Source organism: Podarcis gaigeae (genome assembly GCF_964106915.1).
Source record: "Podarcis gaigeae genome assembly, chromosome: 1".
Lineage (NCBI taxonomy): Eukaryota > Metazoa > Chordata > Lepidosauria > Squamata > Lacertidae > Podarcis > Podarcis gaigeae.
Genome location: NC_139678.1, coordinates 77,415,365 through 77,428,963, shown reverse-complemented (window position 1 = coordinate 77,428,963; position 13,599 = coordinate 77,415,365).

Genomic DNA, 13,599 nt, shown 5'->3' with positions numbered 1-13,599 from the left:
CGAGCGATTTGTTTCTCCGCGCCTAGGGGCTCTCGGATGACCCTCCCCAGCGCCGGCCTAGTAGGGAAAGGAAGTGATAGAAGGCGCATGGATTCTGAGATGGGCTAGACAGGAACTTCGCGCGGGCTGGGAAGCGAAGAGGCTTCCGATCCCGCCCTCGTGGGGGCAAAATGAGTGTCTTATCCCGTAAAAAGAGAGCAAGGCGCCGCCAAAACACGCTCCATCGTTGCCCCGAGAAGGCACGTGCGCACTGGGACCCCGGCTTGCGCTTGCACGTGTGCGTGAGTTTGTTTACAAGGGGAAGGAGAAAAGGAGAAAGCAAGGTTGTCGCGGGGCGAAGTTCGCTGAAAGCCGGTTCCTGTCTATCGCCTATGCCTCCCCGGCGCTTCTCTACTGTAAGCCTGACTGCGCAGACGCGTAGTAGAGACTTGAGGGGTGCAGTTTTTCACGCCCCAGGGCTGACAAAAGCGGTACCTGTTGGAATTCCGCTTTCCCTCCCAGTCTGTCTGTCTACTTGGCCGTTCCGAATGGTGCTAGAAGTTTGCCTGGTAAAAGGTTTGTTAGGGTTAGGCCTCTCATTTTGAGGGTGGTGGAATCAACATGAGGCTCCACTCTCCCTACCAAACAAAGCTCCCACTGAGATAAATTGGGATTTAAGCTAATTGATCTTTCTGTCTTTGCTGTTGTCTGTGAAACCAGATGCTTTTGCTCTGAAAACATTCTCCCACCCACCCACCTCCGCCATATCTACGGTATAGACACAGGGCAACTGGACCTGGCTGAGTCAGGAAAGCTTCGGTCCTCAGCTCTGTTGCTATTGCAGGAGATGGATCTACTCCTGCTTCCTAGAAAAAATATTCTTAAGAACATAAGAAAAGTCTGCCGGATCAGGGCAGTCACCTTTCTATTCCAGCATTCAGCTCTCACAGGTACCTCTGGGAAACCTGCAAGCAGAATTCATGTACAAGAACACCCTCTTCTCCTGTGATTTTCCAGCAGCTGGTATTCAGAAGCATTGTGACCTCCAACTGTGGAGGCAGAGCATGACTAGTAGCCATTTAGACAGAAAAATAATCCTGGAGGAGAAGTATTGTGCCTTCCTCAGTCTTGAGATAGCCACTCATAGAGCTTCTTCATAAGAGAATAATCAGACTGCAGAGCATCATCTGGCCTCTGATTTCCATATTCTGATTTCCCGTACCTAGCTGAAACTACATTTTGAAAATGCATTTAAAAAGTCAGATACAAATCTGTTGCAAAAGGTTCTTGAGTATCTAATTTTACCTCATTTAAATAAACAAGAACAGTGTTTTTGAAAGAAATGCTGCATCTTAATGCTCAATCAATTGACCTCCAATGGAGGTGCTTTAAGTATAATTGTTCCTGTGTATTGCAGCCAGACCGCTGTGTAGCCAACCATTACTTTATATTATTAAATTTTATTACCTGCCTTTCCCCAGCCAGTCCCAGGGCAGGTTGCAATTCAAAATTAAAACACCTAAGACATTCGCAATAATATATTAAGTTTGGTGGGATTTTTAAAAAAGGTATTTCGACTCATCAGTACTGAAAGGGAGTCTACAGCAAGCTCCCATGTAAGCCATTCTGGTGTTCCCAAAGGGAGTATGGGATAGTGGAAAAATGTATTGGAATGCTTTCAAACTTACTGTTATTTATTGAGTTTGCCAACAAAACTCCGCACTGCAAAATAAATAAATGCCAGCATCCATTCTGTTGCATTGTTTCCTTCTTTGTACCTTTTGTAGTCCAGCATTTGAAATTCATGGTTCATTTTCACTGTACCTTTCATAAAAAAAATTTGCGCCAGGGGTTCAACACAAGTTGTTTAGAAAGTGTTTTCCATACTTCGGTAACTTCCAGAATGGACTACAGTAAATTAATTGGCCCTAAACATGGTCTCTAGGATACTAGCTGGGCTCCGTTGGTGGGAGTGTATTTTGCCAGTGCTCAAAACTTTCCACTGGCTTCTGCTCCATTTCCTTGCACGGTTTGACCTGTGAGTGCTTACCTTCAAAAGCCCTAAATGGCATGGGTACCTATCCAGGTGTACTTCAGTATGAGCCTCCCCATACACTTAAATAGTCCACAAAGCTTTCCTCCAGGTGTTCCTGCTATCTGCATCAAGGCAGCTGGGACACATGCAGACAGGCATCATAGTCGTGGCACCCATTTGTGAAGCATTCTCTGTAGGGAGGCTTGCCTGTTTCTTGCACTGCAGTCTTTTTGAGACCAAGTAAAAAGCCTTTTTGGCTTTCCAGATTTTAAATCTCTGATGGAATTGCTTTTCAGTTGCTCTTGTTTTAATCTTAATGTACGTGTCCCCCCTTATTTATGCAGTAAATTGCATTAGGACTCTGCACTGAAGGCACAATGTAAACTGAATGAAAGTGATGGGTAACTGAACTAAGTCATTTAGAATCTCTCCAAGTGAAGGCCCTCAATGTATTACATCTATTGCACCATCATCACAGCAAAGGTTCATAGAGGATCATTGGGTCTGGGATATGCCTCCTCTTCCTTCTGCACTTCTGCTGGTTCTAGTATTTGGATACAGCAACTATTCACAGTGAAATCACAACCCACACCCACTTTTTTTTTAATGTCATAAGGTGGGCAGAGCTAACTATGCCAACCAGGAAAAAAATTACAAGTGGCCAGCAGATGGCAGTCGCCTGTTCTGTTGAGGGTGGGGAGATGGAGAGAAGCAAGCTCCAAAATGAACCATGTGACTATTGCTTTCGGAAAAAGACCACCCAGTGTCTAAGAAAGAATTTAGGAAAAGGGGAAATGCAGGACATGTCCAGGTTACCCAGTTGTTTTATTCAGCTGTCACTCAAATGAAACACATAAAATTCCCAGTTCAGACAATTCAGGAGAATTTAAGACATAGTGCTAAGCAGTAGATTGGCTGCTCTGTTTTCCAGCATAAATCCCACAGGGAAGGTGTGAGGCTCTGAAAGTGATAAATGGCTAACTTGTGTCTGTGTCACTATCTTGGCATCACACAATGAGCCCGGAGTCTGTAGGGATGTGCACACGCAGATTCGTCTTGCGTAGTTGTGTTTCCATGGAAGCAGAATGGCCTTTAAATGGTACTGCATTAGTGATGCATGGCACCAGCCTTCTTGATATAGCAAGATTCAACATTAAGACCATCTGTGGAGAAACTAAGGAGCCAGTTAAATTTCACAAAAGGAACCTTGATCTTCTAGTCCAACTCAATACTTTAAAGGGAAGTTATCCCAGATGGAAAACATCTACAATATCTGCCTGGTCTTCTAATTTGTTTGTTTGTGGGGGGGGGGGGGCGTCCTGACTTTAAACTTGGTAAGCAAGCTGGAGCTTTATCAAATTATATTCAAGTACCCTCCAGCTTGGCTTTGAGAGTTCAAAAACAGCTTGGCTCTAGGGTGCTGAAAGGTTTCTAGGACCTATGTGGGCTCTCTATCTGGGAGGTTAGTGCATATGTTATTACATTAAACCTGCACATGTTATGCTAGCTCTTGAGGGCTGGATTTTTCGGTGTTTCTTTGAGGTAGATTTTTACCATGCTGTCATGAGTGTTAACCAGGAAACTTGTAGAATATTTTTTCCCCAGGATATTGATGTGTCACAATCTGGATTTGTGCAGGAGAATTCACAAGCCCATTTAAAACAGCCAATTGAAGGTCAATGAGTAATTAGTATGTAGACCAGGATAGGTGTACTCTTGATTCTCAAATTGAAAAATGGAGACAAGTACCTCTCTACATCCAGCCAATGTTGTGAAGTGCAGAAATAGAAGTTAAACACATAAACAAAACCCTCACGGCACTGGAGAAATGGATTAAGTTCTATTTAGAATATTTATTTAACATGACAGTTCACAAAAAAGTTATTTTTAAAACTCTCCAAGAGAAAAAGTTTGCTCTTTTTTAATTTTACTTTTAAGCAGCAGTTTCAGAAAACAGTACAATAATTGTCCAGGTTTCCTACAGCAACAGGATACACAGCATCATAAAGGTGTTAACTGATACACACCATTCAGGGATTGTAAGCCTCACAAACAAAAATTGCACGCACACACAATGGCCATTGTTGGAAATTAAAACATTACTGTACTAGAAGCACCACTTAACAAATGGGTGGCCAAGATGAATGGCAACAGAATCCTTTTTAATACCAGCAAATAAATAGTTAACATAAAATGAAGATTATCTGGTTGAACATGTTGTCAACAGAGATTTGAATTACTGAAATGAATATATAATCAGGGCACATAACCCATAAAGGGATTTGTTGGACTCCCCCCCCCCCCCCCCACTTTCTTAGCTGCAATTGATCGAGGAACTACACCAAGAAAGCAGAACCTAAGAAGAGGGATTCTTCTGAAATGGAACGCCCTTAGAAGCCCTCAAAGCATGCCAGTGCCACATGACAAAACCAGAAAAAACAACGCCAAGAGCACAGTCAGCACAGAAAAATAAGAGTAATAATGAGGGAGCTTTTCACCACCTTAACACCCAACTCTCCAGCACCATTTTGAACATCAAACGACAAGCACTAATCAATTCACATCACTGAGGAAATAGCTGCGTAGGCGGGGCTGAAAAATACTCTTGGGAAAGGAGGTAGCAGATTCAAAGAAAAAGACCACTGCTAGCCTTCTGACTGATGTCACGCATGGTCCAAAGGAGCTCACTGAAGTCACTGGAGCAGTGAATTCAGCAGCTGAAAAATTACAGTTTTCAATTTAATGGGTTTTTTTTGTTTTTGGGGAAAAAATCAGTGTTAGAACAACCTCAAAGCATTTCCATCCACAAGAACATTCAGCAATGCACAGCCTTACATAAGTGTAGCCACACAAAGGAAGCTAGATTCAGCACACTAAAAAAAAAAACCCTGCACAAATGTGTATTCACTAGACACGCTTTTTGCAGAAAACACACATTCAAATCCTATCGGTTTCCACGTGAAAATTACCAGAGGGTATTCAACTAAGTTTTACTCAGAGCCGACCCACTGAAATTAACGAACATGGCTAAGTTAGGTCTATTAATTTCAGTAGGTCTCCTCTGAGTAAAATTTAGTTGAATACCACCCATAAGCATTAGGATTTCCCAGAGTTTTCAGGTTAAAGATCTAATAAGGAAAAGGATGGGGAACCTGTGGGCCTCCAGATGTTGCTGGACTACAGTTTCCATCACCTGTAATTATAGGCCATGCTGGTAGTGGCTGATGTTGGGAGTCCAACAGCTGCAAGACTGCAAGTTCCCCTTTCCTGAAGTGGAGGTAACAGCCCCTCCTATTCACTCATAGTATTTGTTCAACTGATTGGAATGGCCTTGCTTCAGACAAGAGAGAAACATTGTTCCATTCCACAGAGCATTTTTTGCACACATGTGTATATACCCTTGTGCAATGCCAAGATAGTGCTTTCTGGATCACAGCCAGCTGATGAAATAAATAAAAAAGTTTAGCCAACTCTGTGACTGCGAGTCTATATTTTTATCTCTAATTTATATCACAAGTTGATAAATTCTTCATTTCCACATACATTATTTTACGATTCCTGAAAGCTCAGGTTTAAAATGTGACATTTTAATAAATAAATAAACAAGAACCAGAACTAACTACCCTTCCAGTTTAGATGATAGAAAGCAGGAGAGTGGTGAAGCGAATTGACAAAGAAAGGTTTTCTGGCTCCTTGATCTGTGCTTCTGTTGCCACTATTAAAAATGATGGCAGGAAACTAGGACTTGGTCCTTTTTGAGTTGCATACAGACATGTTGTTTAAACAGCTCACCTGCTGGAGAAGCACCTTCACCATGTTCTATACACTATACAATTCCCTTTTGAGCTCTGGAAAAATAAGTTCTGCCAACCAAAATCGACTGCACACAACAGATATTGGTTGGTGCTTGTGGTGTGACAAATCTGTTTCCTTCCCACCCCTAGAGCAGTGCGGCATACTTTAAAAAAGGAAATAATAATAATAATAATAATAATAATACCCTTATTTATAATGAAGTCATGCTCTGGCTTCTTTTTTTAAACAGGTACCTAGTCTACCTGAAGATTGGTGGGAGCAGCAAGAGAGATAATTGAGCTCGGTGTTTGACTAAGTGATAAGTACTCTTTGTCAAACATGAGAGGAATAGGAGCAGGGAGCAAGAGCTTGACCTGTGGGAGAAAAAGCCCAGGCAACCCCCATGTAAAGATCCATCTGTATGTACCCTTGGAATAAGAAAAGCCAACAACCTCAACCAGATGCATATTTACAGAAGTGGGTCAGGCGTCCCTATGGGATTGCTTTGTGGCCAAGTAGTTTCTGACATTTGATTTCATGACTGGGTAGAGAAGCAAGCTCAGACATTGCGCGGAGAAAGAAAGGAACAGACGGAAGTAGGCTAATCAGGAAGAAACGTGACCTTGGAGACATTAAAAATACATGGCGTTTCAGTCTTTCAGTGAAGCTGTAACGCAGCAACACATTTAAAGTGAAGACTTCAGCTCCCCTTCCAGACGAGCTTTTGGTCCTGTGCAGTCCAGTTTAGCATTGGGCAGAGGACAATGCTAATGCCATTCTAGAGAGGAGATGTGATTCATCTCATTCCCTAGAATAGACTATTTTCACACACTTCACCTTCACCCTTCACTTGTTTTCCCTGTATATTTCTTCACGTGGTTTCCAGTCATATCACATCCTTCTTGGACCTCAGGACTCTTCATCACATCCTTCAGTCCTCACACTGAAAACACTGTTGAAAACCTGCACATAATAACTCAGAATTTTCTCTAATTTCTCTTCCCCCAGCAACTATGCACATCATAGCCACAGGAGTGTTGGACTAAGACCTAGGAGACCAGGGTTCAAAACCCCGCTCAGCCATGAAATTCACTGGGTCATCTCTCAGCTTAACTTACCTCACAGGGCTGTTGTGAGGAAAAACAGGGAAGGGACAGTCATGTTAACCACCTTGGGTTTCTTGGAGAAAAGGGATATAAATTAAACAAATCAATAAATGACACCGGTACACAGACTCAGGTTGTTTTTCAGCTTCCTTCACGTGATAGCTTGAAAAACCCTATCATGCTAATTGCCAACAGTTCAGGTTTTGGTGGCTGAACATCAACAAACTAGGAGCTTATTGTGTCACATGTGTGGTTCACAAAGGCAATTAATTCACTTTGTCAATAGAAAATGAGGTTTGGGGATGCATCAGCACTATTTCACAGTCCAGTCAACACTTTGTTGTGTTCTCTCTTCACGCGTTCCACCCTCCCCAACATCCAATAGCTTCTGCAGTCACTGAAAGATGGGAGTCAAGTGATGCTCAATTGCCTATAATGTGTTGCAGACTCCATTGCCACAAGTACCAGCAAGTTACACAGCTTAGTCATGGTTCTCACAAAGGCTAATGCTCCCTCATCTGCAGCCCCCATGTCCCTATGCATACTGGTTCCAGAGTCAGGGACGCTCCAGGATGGCATGTCAAGGAGCATAAGGAGGCTGTCTATGGACAGACAGACACAGCACACACACAAACACAAACATGCACACACATGCCTTCCACTCATGTGATAGAAGTGGCTTGGGTCCAAAGGTCAAACAGCTTAGTTTCACAAAATGGAGAAGAAAAGTAAGCCATGATCCCGAAGCATTTACATAAATTCACAGTAGTGTCAGTGAGAAGCAGCCATGGCAGAGGAAAAAATATCTGAACACTCATGGCTAAATTCACATGAGAAGCTACCCTTATTAGTTATGTGGAGAAAGGCCATAGCTCAGTGTGGTGGAGCATCTGCTTTACATCTAGAAAGTCCCATGTTCAATCCTGGGCATATTCAGGTAGGGGTGGAAATGTACCATCTGAAACCCTGGAGAGCAGCTGCCTGTCAGTGTAGACAACACTGAGTTAGATGGACTATTGCTCTGACACAGTACAAAGCAGTCACTGTCAGATCCCCCTGCCAACGGCAGTGTTCTGTTATCTTCAGTGTTGACTAGCTGTAGTAAAGAACCAAGCTTAAAGTCAGACATGTGTGAGCCTTGTGTCACACCTTTCCTGGTCCATTTCCATGGGGGGGGGGGGACTATTTGTGGCCTAAAAGCTGATAGCCTAACACAGATACTGGGGAAAACCTCAAAACTTTAATACTAGCAAATATCCTGCATCTAAAAGATGGGCATACGTAGAACACAAAAGTACAGAGCTCCTGTGAGGTAATTTCACATGAAGGGAAGTTAGTGCCTTAACTGTATTGTTCTTACTACTACACAACATGTTCCAGTTAATTTTTATTTACACAACAGAATTTGGATTCACAGACTGGATGTGAAAGCAGAATATTTTAATATGCAGGGAACATTGACTGGGCATCAAGCAACTTTGATGGTTCTAGTGTGACAGATGGAACCCTAATGAGGGAAGGATCCTTAGACTTTGTTCTAAACGTAATGGAAGAATGCTAAGCTTCGAAGCACCAGTTCACACAGCTATTTCCATTGGAAAATGAGCAATGTGGCATTTTCTCATTTCATATGTTGTCTTCTGAAAGTTCTCCCATCTTTCTGTGTGAAAGTGCTTCCAGAAGTCCACTATATATCATCCTTAAATATAAACTAAATGGAATAATGAAACACAAGAATGGCCAGAATTCTACTTCATGGTTACATCAGCTAATTTTAAAAGAGGACAATGTTCAAGACAATGATAAACTCTATCATTCTCTGTCTAAGATTTAGACAGCAAGATACAAGCAGTGCTTGTACTATTCATGAATCATCTCAGTGGCAGGAATAGAAGCCAGCTGGAGTTTACCTGCTTCCATAAATCCAAGCATCAACACACACACAAAAGGGACTTGGGTTACTTAGAAAGAAAGCCAAATAACATAGAATTATAGAACTGTAGTTGGAAATGACCCTGAGGGTCATCTAGTCCAACCCTTGCAATGCAGGGGTCTCAACTAAAGCATCCATGACAGATGGCCATCCAACCTCTGCTTAAAAACCTCCAAGGAAGGAGAGTCCACCTCCTCTTGTTGGCGTCTTACTGTCAGAAAGTTATTCCTGATGATTATGTTATTTTTAATAGAGTAAAACATATTTAAAGTAGAAAGGACAGCCAATTCTAGTGGAAGTGTGTGAACACATATTCAACATCCTAGACATACACTTGGTAGCCTGAAGGGTTATTAGTTAGCATTTAAGATGCAACCTTGTGAAGTTAACTTTTAAAATGAGACCTATAAATGGGAGTGAAAAATAGGGAGCCTTTTAGAAGCAACATATGCCTAGGAATAGCCCAAAGTAAACAAACTTCATGAGAGGACGGCATTTCTGTCAAATTGTTACCTATTATAAGTCCAGTGATTGGCAAAAACTTCTGAGATCACAGTTTCTAACATGAGGAAGCTTGTGTTGATTGTTTACTCCTTCCCTAAGACCCGATACTAGTCATGTTGCAATGATTAGTTCATTATAATCAATTGTGTAAATAAAAAACCAATACATTTTTACAGTATCTGGTTGCTCTATTGAGAATCTCAAAGGGTAAGATACATATAACAGGCAAGCCAGACACAGTTGGGTTTTTTTAATTCATTTTATTAGGTTACCTGCTTAATTTAGTATGGTGTTTAAAAATTGATTTTAATGATAAATTAAGTTCAAGAAAATAAAAATCTGTTTTACACACACACACACACACACACACACACACACACACAAACACAGTAGAATTAAACTCTGGTTTGCTTGTTTTTACCTCACACCGGACTTTGCACAGCACTCTTGCCTCAGACATTATTTTTGGCTGAAACATGCCTGAGTGAAGACTGCAGTTCACATGAGTTTATACAATCACGTGAAAAGAGAATGTCAGCACTGCAACATTCCCAGTCATTCTCATACAGCAAAATTTCTATTTAACCATATGCTAAGGAACAATCCAAAACAAAATTTATTTTAAGTCACAGCTAAACACTCAGGGGGCAACATTCATAGGACGGGTTGGGGGGAGTTTCACAACGGAATGACTCAGAAAAGTAACCACATAACAGTTTGTTTGTTTTTCTATAATAAAAAAGTCATGCACATTCTCCCTCACTGGCATATTTTAGAATCATGAGATGTGGACCTCAGGATCCTCAACTGCATTCCAGGTACCCATTTTGATTTAGAAGGGCTGGCATTTTTAAAACTGAAGAGCTCAGCATTTCATTTTTTTCCTTGAAGGATATTTGTACCATTTGGTCTCTAGAGCTTCCTTGAACTCTGCTGAACTGAAAACTTGTATCTTTTTACCGCCGACACAGATTGGTGCCACTATTCCCTACTTAAAGCATGGGCTATTGTCCTCAAAAGCTGCTTGCTTCCTAGATTGGAATGGAATGGCTAAGATACTTGTTACCCCTTAGCAGACTTTAACCTGCCTTATTACTAGTACAAAAGTGTAGTTAAGAGAGACTAAAATGTGGGTTTTATTATTTCAGTGCACGATTATGATTAGAATGGGTACTATAATTCACACTGGTGATTGCAAGTACGCATCTAAGCATTACTCCAAATTTACTCAGAATAGAAGGGCATGCACAGAACTTGACAGGTCTGTGTTTATGGCATAAGTGTTGGAGATTGTAATACAGACCTCCCTACACCTGAAGGATCACTATCTACACTATCAAACTCAAATTAGCTCTGGACTAAAATAGGATTCCTTGGACCTCAGAGGACCCATAAGGCCTCTGGACCTTCTCCTTGAAAGCCCTAATCTATAGGAGCAAGAACTGAATTGCATACTTCTACCACTCACAGATATGCCTGAAATGACCTCATTAGATTTTTCTTTCTTCCTTTCTTAATGTGGACTGTGGACATGTTGGCCAATAAGCCCTTAGGAGCCAGAAAGCTTAGGAAGCAATGATTTTAGGCTATCTCCACATTGTAAATTCAAATGATTCACAGCTTCTGTAGGAACTTTAGTAGGAACGCAGTGAAGTGTGGTTCCATGAAAACACAAGGGCCTCTTAGAGCTTTCTCTAGAAGGGATGTGCATGAGATGCAGGCCAGACAGGTTTCCTCAGGATATGAAGCTGATGGAAGAGGGGAAAGCTCTAAGGTGAGAGCTGGGAGGGTTAACTCTTCTGTATGTGGAATAAGGATCAAGACATATTCATGACAGAGGGCTTGGTTTTATATATACATATAGTGTCACCCCTCTTTTCTTTATTTCTGCTTCCTGTCTCGTTTATCATTATCTTTCTTTAGATTAGTTTGGTTTTTTATTGTTATCTTATGTTGAAAACTCACAATAAAATTTAATATGAAACGTAATAAAGCTTTATCTACACTGCTAAAGCACCACAAACATTTTAAATGTTTAATTCAACATGTTTGAACAATGTGTGTCTGAAATGTGGACATATTCTAAATTTGCAGCAATAAGAATGCCAGCATTAAACATTTCAATTGACAGCTAGTATGAAGGACTGGAAAACAACACCACTCTGCTTTATTAGCTTGGTCATGCTACACTAAAATCGGGGCTTAGGAGTCTTCATGCAAAAAACAAGTAGTGCCTTTTCCCTTTACTAGCAACAGTGCTGAGCCACATCTCAGCAGGAAAATCTCCTGGCAAGCAAGCAGCAGCTGCCTTAGTGGTAGCAATGCTAACTGGAGCCTGTTTTATTTAGGCACAGATATTTTCTTTTTATCAGTATTTTTACATAAACCCTTGTTTTCACCTGGACAAAGGTTCACCTGCCATTAAAATAAAGCTTCAAACCATAAATCTCTCACACACCATTAGATTACATTTTGGGTACCACTTCAGTTTTTCTTCATGTGACAAAAGTATTGTTTAAAAAAGTTTTCTTGCAAGGGGTTGCTTTAAAATGAGGTCCCCGCTGCCCTTTCTTTTTAAAGTGCAAAAAACTAATCCTGAAGATTGTGCTTCTTAAAACACTAAATCATTGTTTGATTTCTACTTCAGAAATACCAAAGCACATCAGTGCAGATGTTCCAGGCCTTGACAGAGAATCTGTAGTCTTATGGTGGGCTCAGACATGTGGTGGCAGCGGTGGCAGCAGCAGCGAGTCCTTTAAGGCCTCCTCTTTCAAAGCGGCATTTGGTCATTTAAGCAAGACAGACATTGCAATAGAGTTTTAAATGATGATTAGATGTGAAAGTAAACAAGGGCTTACAGTGATGAAAAAGCAGCATGAAATGAAGCAAATTAAATTATTAGATGCAGCTCCTATTATAAACCAGTTCCAGCAATTTCTTTCTGTTATTTTGTGAGTCAGCACCATCAGTCCGACAATCAGTCTTCTAAAACATAATGATTCTAACATTTAATTTTCAAGATAAGCAAGGAAACCATGCTTTAAAACCCCACATTCTTCAGGCCTTGTTTTCATACGATGGAAAAGTAAAAAAAAGAAAAGTGCCATATTTTTAAAATAAATAAAACATCTCCCCCTGCTAACTCAAAGGGTCCAACAATAGGAGGGCCAGATGTAAGACAAGAGAGGGGGTCCTGTACCTTTAATATTTGTGTAGAAGAGGGAATGTCACAACAGGTGCAGCTTTCATAACAAGAAACATCAGCCAAGGCTTCCCTCTTCTACACAGCTATTCAAGGTGCAGAGTTCCTTTCCTCTTCTGCGTCTGGCTACCCTAGCCAACAGTGACATGGGCATTAGGAACATTTAAGACATCTCCAATGGCAAATGTAAATAGCCACACCATCTGCATACCTAATTCATTTCATTTCTTTGGAATGGGATATAAGAAGTATTGAGGCGCAGCAACAAGAAGACAAAGTCCAAGTTGCAGGAGGGGGGAATGTTTCTTAAACACGCTATCCTCCAAAATCAGACTACCCCACCCCCTCAAAAAAAAAAGGAATTTGCAAAACTTTAAAAGATTTTTTAAAAAATATAAAATATTTCCCTGCAATGTTGCAGGCAGCACTGTGTCAGCACCTGAGAAGCAGGAAATAGAAATAAAGGGGAAATTACCAGAATTAGCATTGATTTTGATACTTGGGTTACTTTGCTCTGATAGAAGAGTAACTGTTGAAACAAACAGAAGAAAACCAGGCTTCTATCTCTGAGAGAGAACATAAGAGATATGGAGAGCCCTGTGGAGGTTAACAAGCCACTTTCTGCTGTCAGTTTTGGTCTGAATAGGAAAACTAGCTGGCACCCTTAAAAAAATTATCATTGCAGGCCAGTAAAGAACTGGTATCTGAACTGGCATGAATATAGCATAATTCTTTGACTTCGGTGCAACTGAACCTCAAGAAATGTGCAAGATTATTTCCACTGATTTCAGCTAAGCTAAGTCTTTCTATGCCATCTGGCATTTTGCAGTGTTTACAGCCACATCAGAGATCAGCTTTCCCTAAGTAACCCTTTGGCATTATTTGTGCTCCCAGAGGGAAACAGAAAAGGAATACAGGTACAGGTCAAAACACAGACAACTGAAACACTGGGTGGAACAGCAGCATTACCAGCATCAACTAGGCTGATTGAAAGGAATGTATTACTGGGTTGGGGGTTTTTTTGTTTTTAATCCAGCATGATTTA